Source organism: Parus major, chromosome 20, assembly GCF_001522545.3.
Source record: "Parus major isolate Abel chromosome 20, Parus_major1.1, whole genome shotgun sequence".
NCBI classification, from domain to species: domain Eukaryota; kingdom Metazoa; phylum Chordata; class Aves; order Passeriformes; family Paridae; genus Parus; species Parus major.
This window is the reverse complement of record NC_031788.1, coordinates 3790397-3808863: the sequence shown is the minus strand read 5'-3', so window position 1 is coordinate 3808863 and position 18467 is coordinate 3790397. Positions and strand designations below refer to the sequence as shown.

At 45.5% G+C, this 18467-nt stretch overlaps 1 long non-coding RNA gene across 1 annotated transcript; it reads left to right on the top strand.

The window, feature by feature from the left end:
* Positions 1–1385: 1385 nt before the first annotated feature.
* Positions 1386–7562, top strand: LOC117245339. Its single transcript, XR_004499965.1, has 4 exons — positions 1386–1614; positions 4564–4650; positions 5488–5625; positions 6700–7562. It is a non-coding gene; the product is annotated as an uncharacterized LOC117245339 (long non-coding RNA).
* Positions 7563–18467: the final 10905 nt, after the last annotated feature.

The following is an 18467-nucleotide window of genomic DNA, read 5'->3' as shown; positions in this document are numbered from 1 at the left end:
CCCTCAGCTCCAGTGGAATGTGAATTGATGTTTTGATGGGTTTTTTTTAGTGAGAGACATGAGCCTGTCCCTATTTTGGAGGAACTGGAATGGGGAGATGCTTAGATTCATTTGTGTATTTGCTGGCCTGATTTGCACACTATTTTTTATTAGGAACATAATTTTTGCCCTGTCTTTCTTTCTTTTAGTCCGGCGCTTGTTTCTCAGCAGCGGTGCTGCCACATCCCATGTGCCTGTGATTAAAGCTGCTTTCACTCCTGACAAGAGATGATTAAATACAGCCAGATGATTTCAAACCATCCCAGCCATCGTGCTTCTCTGATTATTGGTGTGTTTGAACATCTCACAAATGTGAATGAATGTGTTTACGCAGCAGCTATCGTAAAGCAGGGAAGTGCCAGAGTGTTTTATTTGAGGAATAGAGGGATTAACTCAGCAAAGGTTATATAAAGAGGTTTTGGCAGGGCCACAAAAAGAATCTAAATTTCTGAGTTTCTACTCCAATGCCTTAATCATAAAATCATCTTTTCTCTGAATTCCTTTCCGTCTGCAGCAATTATAGTTTTGGCTGGGTTTATGTCCTTTATAAAAACCTGTTTTTCACACATCTTATGAAATTGAAGAAAAGAGAAAAAAAAAAAAAGAAGATAAAACAATCATAATTTTCCAAGTGTGTAATTCTAGATTCCAGCAGAGGCCTAAAACAAGTAAGGTAATTATTCCACTCAGTTCAGCACCATTTGGAGAATTAGGCTATTTCGTGAATTGTAGTTTTAGAATAAGACACATGGACTGGAAAAAGTTCAATAAGCATCATGTAAAATAAAAGAAATGCTTGCAAAAATCAGCTGAAATAAAAGGAACTGGCTGCAAGTGAAGTTGGGTTGAGTAAGATGGGAAACTCAATGATGTTGAGGGAAGGTTAAAAAAAAAAGAGCAAATAAAAAGGAAAAAAAAAAAATTATTTCCCTTTGTTTATGAGGAAAATGCCAGAGCATATTTTCAGGGCAAAATTAATTCTTGGTGCAAACTAAAGATAAAAAGACTTTCCCCAAGGATGAATTTGGCCCATGGGCAATTACAGGAGGTCAGTCAGGGGAAGCTGCCAGGGAGAGGTGGAGCCAGCTGGTTAAAGGCTAGGCTAGACCATACAAGCACATTTGTTAGTGATGGTTAATTAACTTGTTCCTGGCAATCAGCCACCAGGGCAGGAGGTGGACTTGATTTGCAAGTCCTGATTGCCAAGACAGTCACCCATAATTGTCTGTGATCTTGCAGCTTTCTAGTTTTAATCTTGTTCTCCTGTTCCCCTATAAATGGTGCTTGGAGGGGCTGGTTTTGGCTTTTTTTAGGTCTCTCTCCACAGGTTCCTTGCTTCATAAAACACCATTTCCATACTTATTGCTACTGGTGTGATTGAACCTTTGCTGTGGTGTGATTTTGGGTGCACATCTCGATCCATGTGAAGCTGTTGGGTTTGGGATGTTTTGGGAAGGACGTTTCCTGGTGTATAGAGTGGTATCCAATCTGTGAGACAGGAGCAGTTGTACCTGCAGGAAGAGCCTGGGGGAAGTGGGTTTTTGCTGAAGTGGAGAGGAATAAAAGCAAGAGAATGTAAGCATTAGCATGTAATTTTTGGTAGTTGATGCAGAGCATAATAACTTCAATTTCAAAGCTTCTCATTCCCCTCGCTTTGTGCTTTATTAAGACTCCAACTTATATTTAATGGTGGGAATATCACTTTTTGCTTCCTTAATTCTGTCTGCAACTGATCTACATAACCTGCTAAATCTGTACTCAGCTCTCTGAGGTGTGTGAGGCTTCTCACTGCACCCTGAGAGACACAAAATTATAACCTGAGCCTTCTCTTACAGTGTGTGTATTGTGGTTCCCTGCTCCCTTGTGCTACAAGCAGAATTACAGAAGAGTACAAAATCTTATTTTCAAATATTTATGTCATGTTCTCAAGGGTGTTCCCAGCATGCCAGGCAGGTTTCTGCTCAAACTACTCAATTTGTTTTCCTTCACATGGGATGTTCTGTGTCCAGACAAAGAAAGAATGAAGTATGTATTTTATTATTTAAAAAGGCACTCTGATCCAATTGACTGTTTAAAGAAACAAGTTTTCATAAATATTAGGCTTGGGAAAAGGCCTCCTTTGGCAAACCTAGTCTGGATATTTCTACCCTTGACACATTGTTTAGTGCTGACTTCTTTCATTTTTCTGCCTCTAATAGTGCTGTAGACCTTTTCCAGACTATTTCTTCATGATGTGACTCATCCAAAGTGCAGCTTACTCAAACTGTTCTAAGTCTATTTATCCAGGCAAATATTTGGACATGTAAAACAGCAGTAAAGTGCTACGATGTCTATCAGGGCAGGAGAGCACACAAAATCTCTGATACTGTCAGTGTCTCCCCAGTGTGTTTTATCTGGAGTTATATGAATTAGCAGAGAGCAGTGTAGAAGTTTGATTCACCCCCATACCCATGCACAGGCAATGAGTAAAAGCTTTGCACAGGTTTGAGGTCCATTTTCTCAGCCCTAAGTGTGGTTTGCATGGGTTTGAGGTCCATTTCTTCAGCCCTAAGTGTGGTTTGCATGGGTTTGAGGTCCATTTTCTCAGCCCTAAGTGTGATTTGCACAGGTTTGAAGTCCATTTTCTCAGCCCTAAGTGTGGTTTGCATGGGTTTGAGGTCCATTTTCTCAGCCCTAAGTGTGATTTGCACAGGTTTCAGGTCCATTTTCTCAGCCCTATGTGTGGTTTGCACAGGTTTGAAGTCCATTTTCTCAGCCCTAAGTGTGATTTGCACAGGTTTGAAGTCCATTTTCTCAGCACTAAGTGTGGTTTGCACAATCTCACGTCTTCATCAGAGCTGCTTCCCCACCAAGGGGCCCTGGGGTTCAGCAGCTGCACAAAGATTTCTCTCCTCTGTGTCACTGGCTCAGTCTTTAAAAGCAAGAGTTGTCATGAGCTGATGGCTGTGTAATGGATTCCCCAAAAGCAGCTGCTATCACTGTTGAATTTATCTTCCATTTTATCTGGAATAGTTTGGGGTCTGGGTCTTACCCTTGGGGATTTCTCATGCAGCTGCTGCTGGGTTTTGCTCCTCAGCACGACTGAAAAGCCCAGAGAACAGGAGCTGTCCCTGAGCTGGAGCCCTCGTTGCAGCAGGACAGGTATTTTACCAGCTGGCAGCACATGGTGGAGATTTCTGCACTGCTCAGAAGGTCTGGTTGAAATTTTGTGCGAGTTCAGTTCCATGGGGCTTGGCAATTTCACACTCTCATCGTGGAAGAGATTTCAAAAAAGGCTCCTCCTGCCCAGGTGAAACTGTCCTTTTTTCTCCTGGAGCCTTGTTCTCTGAACTGTTGATACAGGCTACCAGAGCCCACCTGGGCTGATGGGAAGGATAAATTACCATATATGTGGTTAGGAATTTGGCAACATTTTATTGCTGCCAGGGCTACAGATATGACAGACTGGTATTTATCTCCCTTTTTTCCTTACTTTTGGCTGCCTGAATTAATGCATTTCACATTGATTCTCTAATGAAGACAGAGGCCTGAATTCATGCATTGCTTTTTATTTGCATTTTTACTACAGTTAGTCTCGTTTCATTGTTGCTGAAGGCCATTAGTGAGGAGCTGGGTGACTTGTCTATGCTTCTGCTTTTTTGTAGTTTTCCAAAGCTCTGTACATAATAATTCAGGCACCCTTTTTTTGCTTCTGCAATTAACTAACCCACAATGTAACAGGAGAAACAAAATTGATTGAATATGTCAAGCTTTAAGCCTTCTGAAAGAAATGCAGCAAAATAATGAAACACTTTTGTGATGATGCCTTTCAGAATCGTCGTCCTTGCTCCCACACAGGTCCAGCCATGAAATTAGGATGGATAAAAGATTTTGCCACTACATCCCCCCACCCCAGTCAATCCTGACCTGTGTTTGAAATGAATTTTTTGATTCATGTCTGCAGCAAACAGAGCTTCAGCTCTCTGCTCATCCCACCTACAGACAGCAACTCCCTCTGCTTCCCTCAAGGCAATTTGTGGTCCAGCAGCAGCACCAGCAGACACGAGCTGCTGGATGTAGCTTTTCCATGGCAAAAAACTGTGATTTTTTCCTTTATGGAGACCTCTCAGTCTTGTTGCCTTACCCTCCTTCTCTGAAGAAGGAAGACTGAAGCAAAAGAAGGTTGAAGGACGTTTCTCAGCAACATCTCTGAAGTTGCTGCCTGGCTCTGAGCCATGGTAGTCACTCAAATCCACACTGAGCTGCATTTCTACAAGGAAGTCTTTGAGCTCAGTCTGACCTATTTTTTGAAATAAGGATTTAAAAGTCCTCTCTTGCATAATGGGCTGTGTTGGCACAGCATCATGAAAGCAAAGTTGGATCCTGGGTTCCCTCTGTACCAGCAAAGTACTCCTGGCTCAAACTACTTCTGCTAAGTCAAACCCCTTTCTTTAAAATATCCTTGTCATTTATATGGTTAAAATAGTTTCCTTCTTTGAGATATTTTACTTTTTGAACTTTCCTTTTTTTTTTTTTTTTTTTCAGGAAGCCATGGGCCATTTACTGTGCAGTTTGTGCTCTCAGGTACTTCTGTTCCTTGCTGACAGGAATTCCTTGTGCAGCTCAGACTTGGTGAGATTTTGCAGTGCTGCTTTGCAAAGTTTCACTGCAGAGACACTGCTCACACCCTGCAGCCTGCAGAGCTCCTTGAACCAGCCCTTGCAGAAGGGAAAAGCCCAGAAAGAGTGAGGTTCACACCAGCTTCCTTATTTTTGTTTCAGGAGCCCTTCAGTGGGTGCTGCCTGTCCCAGCCGCTTCTCCAAGGGGGAAATTGTCCTCTAGGATTGGGTGATGGAGGCAGATCCTTTAGGGCTCCTGTGCACCCCATGGGACAAGAGATTTGATATTTCTATTAAACAGAAAACAATTTTTAATGGGCAAAATGCACAATTCCTGTGCAACATCCCTCCTCCTAAAGACAAGGCACTAAAATATTGGAATTTCCTCCAAATGAAGAAAGTGTTGGCAGTTCCAGCTCTGCGTAATTGTTTCCCAACTTCCAAGTATACCTACAAAATAATATTGCCTGCAGCACAACATTGGAGATGATTAAAAGGATTTTTATTTTTTGTAAAGATGAAAGACTTTATATCTCTCTAGTAAATGTAAAAATATTAATTGAATAAAGTGTTAATTGTCAGTAGAAGAACAAATGTGGCTTAAAATGCATGCAAAGATGTTGGAATTTACAAATGACCTGATAATGTAGGAACTATAAAACATAAAAAAATACCTAATTAAAACATACACATTTGAGAAGGAAAATAATTATAATTTGAAGTATTCTTCATTTTAATAGATATTTCCTCAATTTCATTGAGCCCAGGTGCTTTTTTGTTGTAAATAACTCACATGTCCTGTTTTTTCCATTTATTAAGCAATGCCATTTTTGCCATTTGCTGCTTTCAGAACCTTCTTGGTAGGCTGGAATGAAGAGCAGCTTCTCCTGAATTCTGTCGAATTTGGCAGCTGTTCCACACCTCTAAACTTGAATGTTGCAGTAAAGTCAACCCCAAAGTAAGCAACACCTACTTGGGGAAAGTGAAGGTGAGTTTTTCGCTGAGTGACAATGAAAACTGAGCAATTACTTCAGCATTTAACACCTAAAGAGGGTAGGACAAGGGTGACAGCAGCTTTTCCCTCCGGGTTAATCCCTGCAGTGCTTTGTGGCAGGTCCTTGGTGTACTCAGTGCCCTGGCACTGCTGGCCCTGCGGATGTAAATCGGGAGGAGAGCTGCCCTCTCAGATCTCAGATGAGGAAAGTGTTTATTTTTACTGGTAAGAGCAAGCTGTCTCTTCAGCTGTCACAGCCCAGGTCAGGAAAGCAGAAGGCTCTGTTTCCCTGGGAGCTGCTTTGCCTCTCTGCTGGGAATTAGCCAGGCATTAGTCACGGCTTTGCTGGGACCCCTCTCTGCCCTTTCCAAATAAATGGCTTTGGGAGAGAAGGGCAGGGCTGGGAGCCTTGGAAAGGATGAGGCACCTTCCAGCCAAGCTCTGCCTGGGATGAGTGATTTACAGAGCTGTGAGGAAGCTCTGGGGACCCCATCTCCCATGGCTAAGCAGGAGCTCAGTTGATCAGATGAGGTGATCTCATTTCCCCCTGGGATTGCTGTGGATGGTGGGGATCAGGGATGTGCCAGAGGGGAGTGCAGGCACATTCTCGTGCCCAGCAGAGGGAGGTTGTGCTCTCCATCCCATCTCATCCTTCTGTTAGGATGCATTCATCAAAATCCACCATGTTTGTGATGCTCTGCTCCTCATTCTGAGACAAATGGCAGAAATTGTGCCCGAGCAGGAGAGGGAGATGCCCTATTCCTTATCCCAGAGCCAGTGGAGATCAAGAGGCTGTAGCCATTTCCACATGAGAGCAGTGCTCTGGCAGGATGGGGCACCTTACCTGATCTCTTACCACTATGATGGACAATAGGAACAAAATCCTCCAGTCCACGTTCTTCTGTGCCAGCCTCGATATTTCACTAATGAGAGAGCTCACAGGAATCTATGGAAACCAGTGGGAATGCATTGCTGCTCCCTTAGGACAGGATTCTACCCTGTGGTTCTTCAGTCTTTCTATTTGTCACTGTCATTTTCACCTGTTTTCACTGAATGTCTTCTCCACAGGTTATTTTCACTTGGAATTGGAGATATTTGCTGCTGTCAGGCCCAGAGCAGACAGGAACTCCTCTGAGGAGCTCTGCTCATTGCAGAGATGGGAACTGCTGACACACTCGAATAATGGAAATTCTCTAAGTATTTTTCCCCCTGCCTTTTCTACACCAGATTCCCAACAAATGCCCTGGGTTCCTGGGTTAGTCATGAGGAGTGGGCACATGTTCAGCTTCTATTCTGGTGCTTTTGAAAACTGCATTGGAACAGACCCTGTTAACAAAAGCAATGCTCCATTTCATTCTCAGAGAAAGAGAGGACCCAGTGCCAAGCTCAGACCCAGGGCTGTGCTGACCTCTGCTTAAGGAGAGGGGATCAGGTTTCCACTGCCAGTCCATCTCTTGTTTGGCCCTACACCTCTGGAAAAGGGGAGGAAACATCTTGAAAAGAAACAACACAATAACATCTTCCCAGTGATCTGCCATTAACCTCTGTGTGGGCTTAAAGCAATATTGCACAAGAACAAAAATCAGCAGATACTTTCCCAAAGGCAGTCAGAAACTGTTCTTTATCCACTCAGATCTTTGCTGCCTGGGGCTATCTGAGTCATTCTTCTCACTAAAGTCTGAGGATGAATTTCTTTCTCTTACTGTGAAAAGTTTACACTTAGAAGACTCATGCATGAAGGACCAAAAGACATTTGGTTTGGCTGCACAGTAAAAGAGTTTAGTGTTATCATTGCTTCATTACTTCATCCTGGTTGCTAAAGATCAGCTTCCTCATAGCTGCTGTTAAAATCTGTGCTGAGGCTCTGTGCACTGACACATGCTGCAAAATGTGCAGTTTGCACCAATTCTTTCCTGTGCTGGAACAGCCTGCATGGAAAAACAAAAAAACTCCTTCTCCAATCCACGTTACTAAATTTGTGCCACGTGGGGTTTGTCTGTATTTTCCTATTTTAGTGACTTTGAAAACCTTTCACAGGGCAAGAGGAAGGATGCAAGAAGGAGAGATGAGGGATGAGGTGCTTGGGGAACACAGAGGCACACAAAGAAAAGTTCCCAGAGGAGAAGGATGGAGTGATGGGTCCCTTTTCCTGAGGCAGCTGAGGTGTGTCCCTGTGCCAGCCTGGTGCTCTGGCTCTGACACAGACCCCTCTCCTGCTCTGAAATAACCTCAGATATTATGTGTGGCCAGTGGGGGTTAAGTGCTACACTAAATCAGGGTTTGTAGAGAGAGATAAACCTTTAACAGATAAGAACAGATGGTCAAGGAAATTGCATTTAAAACTTTCTGTAGGTTTACTTCCCTTAGCATCTAGCTTTCCTTCCTTGAGAATGCTTGTTTTTCCTTAAATCTTCTTTTTTATTTTCAAGCTTAAGAATTTTTAGTTTTAGATTTTCCTGATGGGAGAATTTAAATTTTATTGATGAGAGAATTGTACATAAACCTTTGCTTTTACCTGTGTTTTCAATGGAAATGAGTGTACTGCAACTTAACTTCCTCACTGGGGGTGAGGAAAATCCACTTTTTTGGATTGGTTACTCAATGAAAACTAAAAAATAATAACAATTCCAATTAAACTGGGAGTGTCCCTGAACATTTACTTTTGAAGAATAGTTCCCTTTTCTTAGGGGAGTGAAACTTCTCACTGAAAAACTTTTAGTCTGTCTTGATTTGATTTTTGCCTTTTCTACATTTTAATTCTGTTTCCCCATCACATTATTTGCCTTTGCCTGTGCCTCCTTTCTCCCCATCTACCTCACCTTAATGGGAAATAAATCTCCCAGTCCTGTTTTTTTCCTTACTATCCCATAGTCTTCTGCTCTGACTGAATCACTGGGATGATACAGCTCCATTTATAAAACGCTAGAAGTATCATTTATATTTTTCCCACAATCCCTTTTGACTGGTGTCAGATACAGAAACAGTAAGAAAATGAACCTCAAAGATCAGCAAGAAAATCCTTGTGGCTCTATCTGATCCTTTTCCAATAGAATGGATGATCTGGCTTCTGTCCCCTCTGCAGCTGTTTTCTGTCTCCCTGCCAAGCCAGTCTTGGGGTGTAGGATGGGACAGAGCTGGTTCCTTCTGTGGGCAGCAGACACAGCACAGTGAGGAAAGGCTGTGAGGAAGGGATGGATCCTGAGAGGGGTTGGACATTTGGCCTGGAGAAGAAAAGGCTCTGGGGTGACCTTATTGTGGCCCTTTGGTACCTGAAGGGGCTCCAGGAGAGCTGAGGGAGGGCTCCTGTCAAGGGCATGGAGTGACAGGACAAGGGGGAGTAGCTTTAGACTGGAAAAGAGTAGGTTTAGATGGGATATTGGGAAGAAATTGTTCCCTGTCAGGGTGTTGGGGCCTTGGCCCGGGTTGCCCGGGGAGGTTGGGCTGTCCCTGGATCCCTGGCAGTGTCCAAGGCCAGGCTGGATGTGACTTGGAGCAGCCTGGGACAGTGGAAGTTGTCCCTGCCATGGCAGGGGGTGGAACAAGGTCTCTGGGCTTCTTCTAACCCAAACCACTCTGTGATTCTCTGAGCCAGGCCTCACCTCAGAGCCCAGCACTCCTTGGTGAGTCAGGGCACTGCCAGCACCCAAAGGCTGCTGAGGGATCCTCTCTCCAAGGAAAAACATCCCAACTTCTGGAGTCACCTCTCAGCAGCACCAGCTGCCACAGCCCTGCAGTGGGTCTGGCTCATTTCCATCTGCCCTGAGCACATCTGCCTGCTCCCAGGGGCACCAGGCCACACTGGCAGCAGAGAAAAAGGGGAAAAAGCTTTCGATTCCTGTCAGGTAGATGGAAATTTGGGTTTCCTCCTGCTCTCTCCTGCCTCCAGGAGAACACACTGCACGTAGAGGGTGACCCTCTGTCTCCTCACTGCCCATCCCAGCTGGGCTGACACGTGTGATGGCAGACAGACACCAGCCAGAGCAAACTGGGCTTGAACTGCTCCAGAGGAAACTGCAAGGCGTGCACAGGCTGGGCTACATTTGGGAGAGCACAGAGCAGAGGAAAATGTTTGTGTAATTTGCAAACACCACTGTGAGGGGACAGAGGAGCAGATGAGCATTTTGAACTCTAAAGGTTAATGCAGAGAGCATGAAATAGGGCTTTGTGTTTGACTTTTGAAGACTACTCTCATTTGGGGGGAGTTTGGATGAAATTAGATGAATCACTACTACCTGGATTTTCTTTTCTTTCATCTTCTCATTTAATTTTATTTTAAAGCTGATTTCTTGCTTGCTACTTTTTCCCCCACAGGAAGTTCTTGAATTCTTGATATTCACCAGAATTTTAGTAAGTATATCTGCTGGGGCTTCATGGTATGACTGGAAATCAATGAGAATGGATATAGAAGCATCTTAATGCTGTAGAAACTTTATAAGAATAAAACTCTAATAAAAAAATCCCAAATGTAAAAAAAAAAAAAAGAAAATAGGAAAAATACATTTAAATGCAAGAAGTTTGAGAGCATATCCTTGCCTGTCCAAATAGCACTTTCAGGTTGTTCTGCAGGAAAAGGCCACAGCAGCTCATTAACTCATCACTGTTTAATGAAGAGCTGTGTGTTCTGGCCACATCCATCACTGCCACTCTGCTCTGAACAAACTCCCCGACCTCCTGAGGCTGCACAGCCCTGAACCCTGCTGAGCTCTGCTTTCAGGCCAATGGGAGCTTCCTTCCCAGCACCTTACTTTAAGCTGTGAAGAATATTTTGGAATTAAAAGAGTGCCATATTAATGGCCTCTCTCCCAAGCACAGCACCACCATGCCTCTGCATCCTCTGACATCAGACAGGCACTCAGAGTCCAGATGCCAGCTCTGTCCCTGGGGCTAGGGGCAGAATCCTGGAAATACAGCACTCGTCTGTAACGAGTCTGGCAAACAAGGTAATGGCATGCCAGTCCTGAAGGCTTCATTTGTCAGTCCATGGCAGGCTGATCCTGCCTCTCTCCCTGGAAGTGCCAGCACCATCCATCTCTCCCTGTCCTCTGGGCTGCAGACTCCAGGTTTTCCATGGACACAGCCTGAGCAGGTTCAGTGGGTGCCTGGTGGAAGGGGCAAAGCTGAACCTCTGAGGGTCCTGAAGGATGGATGAGCATTAGGCAGCCTCACAATTTTCTCTTTTTTTCTAAGCTGAAAATTTCTAAAAGACATTTCTAAAATGTCTTTCTAAGGTCAGAGGATGTAAGGGCGTGTTGTCACCATTACAGATTGAGAGATCATGTGCTCTGTGTTTAATCCTAAAATATTCCTTACATTTTAAAGTAAGAGGCCTGGAAGGCTCCTCACCAGCTCCATTTTGACATATTCCAGTAGAGCTTTGCTGCTTGAACTGGGGGGTGATGTATGATAATTTTGCCAACATTTTGCAACCACAACTGCTGCCTTATATTTATAATGATTTTTGTCTGATTGTGCACGTGGTTGAAGAGTTAATTTAATCTGTACTTAGTTGCTTGTCTTATTTTCCCTTTCTGCTTTGTCTTTTATGGCAAGGGGATCACTTTTCTAACATGCAACATCTCTCATTCATTTTGGTTTCTGCATCTAGACATTTGTTTACCTCTAAGCTGATCCAGCCCACCCTGGCTGGAGTAACCTGTGCCACATCATCAGAGCTGCTGGGCTACTGCAGCAAGACTTTATTTGCCATCATTTGTCCTTTTCTGGAGCCAGGTTCTTGCCTGAGGTTTGAGCATTTGGTGCCCTGTGGGGTCTGGGCTAGGACAGAGTTATGGTTTTAAATGGTTTGTGGTTTCTGTGGCAGCTGGAAATAGCCTATGGAAAATGATGGCAGGACAATATCGTGTAGTTTAATTAACTTCTGTCTTCTCAAACTTCAAATTGCATTTAAACCCAAACTAACAGCTCATCCAAGCAATAGCCAGCCTTTTATCCCTCTTCCTTTCACCCCTCTCAGCTTCATCTCACCATCCTCTCTCCCACCTGCTTTCCCTGCATTTGACTTTCAGCTGCTCCAGGCCATGATGAGCTACCTCACATTCCTGCCAGCAGTTTCAAAGGAATTACTGAATGCCAGTAGGACTTTGGGACATTTTTTTTGGTCCAAAAATATCTTTGTTTGAGTAGGAGTCCTGTTGGCAGGCCCCAGTGACATTTTCAAAAGGACCTGTGTGGTGCAGGAGCTCAGATCTCAAGGAACAGCTGTACCTTGATCCCTTATGTGTTATTTAAAACCCCTGCCTGTTGTCCTCATGCAATCCACTCAGAGGATGAAACCTCTGTGTACAAGGATTTGCATTTCTCTTTTGTAGTGCAAACCAGAAAACGATCTGTTTATGGGGACAGTGAGTTTTCTGTGCTCGTGGTTGCTGGATGAATTTTCTGTTGGATTCCATTTGTAGTTAGATGAGAAATATTCAGGGGACAGAATTTTGTGGTGGAATAAAACTGTGTTTTTCCATCTGAGCAGGAGCTCTACATGGCTGTTTTCAGGGTGTACCTTTCCTCCCCAGAAGAAACAAAACTTTGAAGCAGATTCTGAAAGCCACGGTTCCTCTCCAGAACTGCCACAGACCAAGCTGTAGACTGTGGGTTTTGTGACTGTGAAGCTTCTCTGGAGCTGCTGTATGAACCTCTCCTGCACTGAGGAGCCAGGGAGAGGGTTGCTGTGATGTCTGAACAGGTGGAGCAGAGGACGGTTAAAAACCAGCCAGTTATGGGAAATCTGACTCATGAAAACCATTGGGTAAATTTAAATACATTATTCTAGCTTGGAGGAGGAGACCATCTGGGTAAGTTGAAGGATGTGTGTCTTGCTGAGGGAAGAGTTATTTCAAATGACAAAAGAACTGTCCTGAGCTGGAAAAATCTGCCAGGCCCAAGATTAAAAAACAGCTTAGAGTGACACTGATTTAATGTTTGCATGTCAAGAATCTAGCTAAGGGCCATCATATTAAAACGTTTTTAAAATACTTTTGCTGGTGTTTGCCAATTACATAAAGCAGGAAGACCTGGAAATTTTATCAGAACTTTATATTAGAATGTTCTTTTTAGATATTTTTAAAGGAATCATATATTTGAACTCCAAATTCCAAATGGCTCTGCTTTAAACAAAAAAGCTGGGAAAGAAACGGGAGGATCTCCCTGCAGCTAGGTTGCAGTGGGCTCAGACAGGCTTTTAACTTGTTTTTGAGAGTTAAGGCTCTGTTTTGCCAGCTGGCCCATCCCTGAGGGTCAGGGTTGATGGTTGGGCAGCCAGGTGTCTCCTGATGGATGTCCCCCATCTGCCACAGGACACAGAGCTCACAGCCCGCTCCTCTGGCTGTCCCTCCTGGCACTGCCTCAGTAACCTCAACCTGCTGTGCCAGCACTAAGCTCAGGTAGACTCCAATCCAGTTCTGTTAATTTTCCCAAAGAGCAGCTCCTCATGGCAGAATCCCTCCTGGAAGCCAGCTGAGACCCAGCTGAGGAGAGGGAGAGGCAGAAAGAGAGAGGGGTCGTGCTGGATGTCCCCAGTTAGAGTGGGAAGTGGGGTGAGCTATGATTGAGATTGAGGAAATGAAGATGGTGTGAGGCCAACAAGCTGAAATCAATGACTGAATACCTCTGGCTCTGTTGATGGACAGATCAGCCATAAAATTTGCAATAAAAGCACTCTCTGTCATGCTCTCCTGTCATCTTCTTGAGAAATGGCCTGCACAGCTCGCTGGTACCACCACTCCTGGGGACCCAGGGACAACTACAGCCCCCAGGGATCTGACCCTGCAGACATTGCCAAGGCCAGCAGAGTGGATCCAGGCCTGGTGCCATGGCAGAACAGGATTTGTGAAAAAAAAATCCATGCAGGTAGTGCTGCAAAGGCCCATGGGGCTCCCTCTCCACCCCTGCTTTAGGCAGACATGGTAATTCTGAGTTTTACTAAATTTTTTACAAGCGTAGATCTCAAAACCCTATGGTACAGACTCATCATTACCACCTTACAGATGGGGTCGCTGAAGCAGAAAGATGGGAAATGATTTCCCTGGAACCATTAACTGGGTAAATGACAGGGCTAAATATAGAGACCAGATCCTCAACCTTTCATACAAACCTCTGCCATTCCTGTCTCAGAGGAAAGATGCCAAGGGAGTTGGTTAAAGAAGGCAGCAGCTCCTTAGCTAATACAGAACCTGACTGTCCTGGGTAAGATGCTTTTATGAGATCCTCCACCAAGACTGCTCCAGTAAGCCAACATATTTTTGGAGAAAAAATGGTTGACAGAAAGGCCAGTGAGCCACATATGGCTGTAGTGCATGTCAATCACACCAACCTAATGCGTTCAGAAGTTCCAAATGCCTTTTAAAGCTAATGGTCTGTGCACTAATAGCTCCTGGCCCTGGCATCCAGGCTAGCAGCTGGTGCCCCTAATTGGTAGCCCCGAGGATGAGCACGTGGGCAGACGGCTGGATTGCAGAGCAGAGAATGGATTAGGAACCCTGCCTTGCTAATTCCACCCTTCTGCATGGTCTTTAATCAAGATGAAAAGTCAAGAGACCGCGAGGGGGTAACAAACAACAGCTTTGCCCGATTACCAGTGTCCAGCTCACCCAGACCTGACGAGCACTGCCTGCAACAGCCCTGCCAGCAACAGCTTGTGGAGCTGCCTGAGCTGCAGCTGTTCTTCCTCCCCGTGGTGTGTGCTGGACAAAGCTGCAAATAGCATCACAGAACAACAAGCCTGTCTCTGGCCTTTTTGGGGGTGCAGCTTGTCTGAGGGGCTGTTGTCAAGTTGTATAAATGCATCCAAGCACCTCCAGCTAAGGCCAGCAGAAACAAACAGCCTGTCTGACACGGGCTTGTAGCACCTAGCTGTGACAGCATCAGCATCTCTCCTTTTCTCCTGCTGGTCTCTGCCCTGTGGGCTGTGCAGGAACCTCACCCTGTAAGGCAGGGCCACAGCAGAAAGAGCAGGAGCACTGAAATGGCCAAGGAAGGTTGTCAGGGAGCTGAAGGCATTCAAGGAGTTTGCAGATGTTGCTGAAAGGAGGATGGAATGATCCAGAGCACAGCTGGAGGATGGTTTGAAAGATGATGTGTTTCTGTGCAGAGCAGTGGGTGCCACCTGTTTCCTCCATGGCAGGAGGTTACAAGGCACCCTCTGATGTCCATTTTTAACCCAGTAATGAACATTTTGATGTTCCCTGTGAAGCTTAACCTGGAATTCACCCATTTGAACAGCCTCTGCCTCTGTCTCCTCCAGAGCTGGGCTCAGATACAAAGTACCTGCAGCTGCTGAGGATCTCCTGCTGATTCTCTGCAGATGATCTAGCACCCACTCCAATCTTCTGGATGAATTGGGATAATTTGAGATGGATAATCTTATGGGGAGCATCTCCCTGCCTTGCTGAGTGAGGGTTTGCAGCTCCCAGCTTTTGCCAGATCTCAGAAATCTTATTATCTTCCCAGTAAGTTCCACTTAGTGGTTCCAGATGATGCAGTGGAAACCAGAATGTCACAGTGACATGCAGAAAGAGATCACCAGCTCTAAGCACACTCATCATTAACCTTCCCACTGTTCTCCAGAAATATCCTTTCCCTCTGTGCTTGTGACTGAGTCTGAACCTTGCTCCAGATGGCAGTGGGCTGAGGAGATGAAATTTTCCTGCAGTCAGAGCTCAGAGATGCACAAAAGAGGGAAATTGTGAAATTGCAATGACAGGGTTGTTTAGGTAGCTTGTGATGTTCTGGCTTTAGAGAAATCCATGCCTAATGTGCCTGCATGGCAAGGTAAACTAAAGACCATATAATTCTATTTCAGCTTAACATAACAGGAAGAAACCCATGTCTCCTGGACTCCTGGCTTGTCTGCAAGCATTAGGGCTGGTTTCTACACGTGCTGCTCAGGCACTCCATGCTAAAGAGCTTAGGATAAAGTGTTCCTGGGATTTGGATACTACAGAGCTTAAAGGCTTGGCCCTGCCATGCTCACACTTGCTTTAGAGGATGAGGCACAGTGTGACCATTCAGGGTTCATGGAGAAAGGCTCCTTTTTACACCCCATCTTTTCTCCCTGCTCCCCTCTAGAGATTTTGCTGCTGATTTTTTTCTAGTTACAAGGCTGGGCTGGGGATTAGGGCTGGTTCCAGGAGCCAGGCTGGAACTGTGAATGGAGTTTGTGCAGGGATGGGATAAGGATCTGGGATTTGGGGTGCTGGGGTGAACTGCTCATCTGAGACAAGGCATTTCTGAGTGGATGGTGCCTTACAGAGCTGGAGGCTCAACAGGGAGTAAGGAAGCACCTTCCAGCACTGTGAGGTGTGGTGCTGCATCTCTCTGTATCTATCACAGTCTGACTGTCCCCTGTGGAAGGCTGAGTTCCTTGGAGCTGGTGGAGTCTGGGCATATCTTGAGCTCTGTCTCCACTTTTTCCTCTTTGCTTCCGCTTCCACTTCACTTCTGTTGCCATTTGTCACTGAATTTTCTCTCCCCACCTCCTGTTTTATTCTCCTGATCTTAACAGTCCTACTTCCAAGTCTGGAACATTAAGGAATGCTTGAACTCAGCAAATATTTTCTCTTCCTTACAGTATGGGACTTAAAATGTTAGCTGAGTTTTAATACAGCACCATGAATGGCAGTGTGTTGAGGTTAGATCATTGTATATTAAACATGCAAAGAGATACTTTTCACAAAAGCTGCCTCATCTTTCACTATATATTAATAATGCAGGGAGTTCTAGATCATCTCTCCCTGTCATTGCTGCTGCATTTTGATACACTCACATGGAATGAGCAAAATACACAAGGATGTTCTCTGACCTTCTCCCTTCTCCCCAGCAGTAAATTTTAGAGATTCTGTACAGGCAACCAAGACTGTCCTGGCAGCAATATTTTGGTAATGCCCACGTGTGGAGTCTGGATGTGACCTGGCATGGGGTGAATGCTGTTCTGAAAGGTTATGTTGGTGCAGAGCTCCCCTGAATCACTTACAGGATCCTCTCCCGTGCCAAACAGTGAGATCTAATTCCCACTCACACCTCTGATCTCTGTCTCACACCTCTGCAGGGCATGAGCATCCATCACCAGCACAGTCCTGGCTGGAGAACTGTAGGACACCAGAAAGGAGCCTGCAGGGATCTGAGGAGTTTGTTTAGCTCACCCTCTGACCCTGGGGTTGCAGTGGGCTTGCACAGGGTGGTGTAGATTTTTGAACACTGACTTTGTGGTGTGTGTCTCCCAGAACAGTTTTTGTTGAGAAGGTGGGAGGGAGCAGAGCTGCTGAGCTCCAGAAGTGGGGAGAGGCTGCACAGATGTGGGGTGGGCTGCCAGCCTACAGCTCCCAGCTACTGCTGCCTCCTCCCCAGGGAGGTTCTCTCTGCTGTCTCCACAGAACTGAGACAGGAGAGACCTGGGCTCTCTCCCCCTGCACTGAGAGATATTTTGCTCCATGAAATCCAGCTCCCCTCATCTGGGAACCTGCAGGAGGCAGGACTGAAGTGAGAAGCACCCCTTTGCCCGATCATCTGTGCAAACAGGACTGGCCTTGGTGTGGAAATCCAGGGTCCCAGGTCTGCCCTGCAGCTGGCAGCCACAGCCACCACCTGCCTGTGTGGGCAAACAGTGGCAGCAGCTGCTGAGCTGCTCCAGCTTCCCCTGCTCCAGGAGCCAGAGTGCAGCACTGCTGCGTTATCCCAAACGCTGCAGTGATCCATGCTCCTCCTTTAGCCTCTGCTGCACTCCCAGAGGTGACAGTGGTGGCAGGATCTCAGCTCAGGGATGGGTTTTCCCTTGCTGAATGCCCTGCTGGAGCTGTGCCCTGCGTGGGACGAGGACAAAGAGAGATTTGTGTCCTATGGGGCAGCCATGGGAGAGGTGGCACTGCTGGGGAACAGCCACAGGCACAGGCAGACCCCCAGGGACAGCGTGGCTGGCACTGAGGGGTGACTCTGCAGAAAAACACTCTGGGACTCTCTGGAGCAATGAGGACAAGGACTGAGCCCCCCAGAGCTCTCCTGGTACATCTGGAGATGAACAGGTCTGGTACATCACAGCCCCAGACTGATGTCATGAATGAGACATCCTGCTTTGCGTAATAATGAGTTTTGTGTGACTCACCCTAATGAACAAAAAACAATCTGATGGGCCTCATGATGGAACTCCTGGTCTTTATGTCCCAGTGCTTGCTATGAATTATTTAAGACATCTGGAGGGATTTGTGAGTAATGAAATCTTTGCTGATTCTGTCTCACCTCAGATGGCCTCAAAGGTCTGGTGAGCAGCTTTGGTTCTGTGTCAGTCTTTTCCGTCACCTGCAGAGCAGCCAGCTTGAAAATTTCTCTGTGTTCTTGTCCTCTACTTTCACTCAGCTCTTGGCCATGTTTCCTTTGCCCTCTCCCAGCTTAAAAAACAAGATTTGCCTTTCAGCGTTGCATGTCTGCCTTGGGTGGGCTGAATCCGGGTCTGTCAGAAAGGAGGAGGATCTTATCCAGGGAAATGTGTGTGAGGTGTGCTTAAACACTCCCCAGTATTTAAACCCTTGGCTTGCACAGCCCCTCTCCTTTGCAGGTGAGATCCTAATAAAATCTGTGGTGGTTGAAATAAAATCAGTGTAATAAAATCAGTGTGTATGTCAGTCCTATCCATCAGCAAGGTCAAGGTAGGAAAAGTGGATGGGAAGTGTGAGCTACCAAACAGATTTTTATGACCAATTGCAAATCAGGATTTGGTTTTGGTGCTTATGCTACAATATGAAAAAAATTTGAAGGAAAAAAAGGGATGAATAGAGGAGGAAGCATAGATCTTTGTGGCTTTGACATTCAAAGAAATGAGCAGATTAAGCATC